The following is a 2034-nucleotide window of genomic DNA, read 5'->3' on the forward strand; positions in this document are numbered from 1 at the left end:
AATTCTCCTGAGAGGTTCATTTCTACACTTCCCATTTAGAGAATCAACAATTCAGAAAAGAATTCGGCTGCAAGATGATGAATTTTGTTTCCCTATGACTCCTACACAGGGAAAAGTGGAAATGGATTCTATGGATCCAAATACGCTAAAGAAATACACTGATTTGCTTCTGGCTTGTCCGTTAGCTTTTACCTTAAAGTCCTTATATGTTACATTTTTAAAATAGAGACATGAAACATACCTAGTCAGGTTTTAGCTAAAGCAAACCCTGATGAAAAATGACTGGTCCTCTGTAATTCTGAGCTGAATTGTAATTCTTTGTTCTCTGTAGACTTCAGATAAAAGGATTCATATGGGATGGTAGATAGGGTGGTTTTAATTTGGATCAACTGGACTTACTGCTGGATTTTACACTAGCCATGCTGTGAGGCAGGATCTTTGTTTTCAGCAATTATCAAACTAAGCCTAATTAAACTTGCTTTGCTTTGATGTACTATAATGTTTTCCATAAATTTTATATGCTGAACCATTTTCATAAGTCCTTGTTTGAAATCAAGGATAGACAGACTATGGATTTATTTTATATGTCAGACCATGTTTTAATATGTATCTAATCAGATTTTAAGATGCTTACTTTTGGTTATTATTATTCAACATTCTTCTTTTTGTGTTTTTGTAGTTTGGATGCAAGAAATTGTTTTTAAATACAATACGCCAATGTAATAAATGTGATAGATATATGTGGAAGGAAAGTGCAAAGACTTTCAATCCTATAAATTAAATATAGATCTTAAACTGTATAACACACTCTTCTATTTTGTAAAATTCCACTGATTTCCCTTGTTGTCGAGTTTTTCCTTAAGGGGACTTTTTTTTTTTTTTAAGCTCATTTGGTCCAATTGATTTTGTGTATATTTCTTTTGTGTAGCTGCATTAAAGGTACATGTTGTCTGTTTTTGTATTCGCAAGTTGTTAATTTCCCACTTAATGATGCATCAATTAGATCTCTCTTGCTTTATAGGTGCTAGCCTAGAAGATGTATTTTTTTAAAGAGCATTTTTCTTCACCACCAAATAGAAATGATTTAACAACATTTATTTTATTCAGCTAATACTCTACTTGGAATTCTTTTTATTTGATTTGATTTTTAATTTAATTAAATTTTTTTTTTAGGTGAGGCAACCCTTGGTTGACCTCACAGAGGTAAATTGCAAGGACCTTGTAGCTTACAATCCCTTAGTTTTTATTTTTTACACCACAGCACCTGGTCTTCCTAGGTGGTCTCTCATCTAAGTGTTAACCAGGCCTGACCCTGCTTAGCTTCTGAGATCAGACGGGATCGGGCTTGTTCAGGGTAGCATGGCCATAGACTGGAATTCTTGTTAGCCCTTTGCTGCCTTTAAAAATAGACTTAACTATTTTTTTTATTTTTGCATGGCTTTTAGCCTATCAGTTGGGATGGGTAAAAGGTACAAAACCAGATCAATTATATGTACAGATTCTTCTTTCAGCCCACATTTGAAGGGGACTTTTCTATGAAGGCCCTTTTAAACATTTTTAAACAAAGTAATGCCTCTTTTTTTGAGATTTGTCATAAAGAAGTATTATTCTTATCCGTTTCTATGAAAATGAAAACTTGTTCCTCAGGAAAACTTGAAGTTAAGTTATTATCGCTATTACAAGAACTTTGTATTGCTGGGCACACTTTGATAATGTTTTTTAAAACTTTGGATTGGAGTATAATATGTAGAGAGAAAATTGCACGTGTTATAAGTGCACAGCTCAATGAATTTTAACAAAATTTGAACATACCTGTTTAACCAATACTCTGACCAAGAAAGAGAACATCATCAGCACCCCCAGAATACCCCCATGCTCCTAACCAGTCTCTGCTCCACTCGACCCACCTCCAGAGTAAACACTTTCCTGACTCCTAACAGCATAGCTTAGTTCTGCCTGCTTTGTGCACTGTATACATGAATTATACAATATGTACCCTTCAACATCTGGCTTCTTTCATTCAATATTATGTGT

At 34.1% G+C, this 2034-nt stretch overlaps 1 pseudogene; it reads right to left on the reverse strand.

Annotated features, from left to right (window-relative positions):
* Window positions 1–1252: 1252 nt before the first annotated feature.
* Window positions 1253–1371, reverse strand: LOC111728806 (annotated as a pseudogene).
* Window positions 1372–2034: the final 663 nt, after the last annotated feature.

Source organism: Pteropus vampyrus, unplaced genomic scaffold, assembly GCF_000151845.1.
Source record: "Pteropus vampyrus isolate Shadow unplaced genomic scaffold, Pvam_2.0 Scaffold229, whole genome shotgun sequence".
Classification (NCBI taxonomy): domain Eukaryota; kingdom Metazoa; phylum Chordata; class Mammalia; order Chiroptera; family Pteropodidae; genus Pteropus; species Pteropus vampyrus.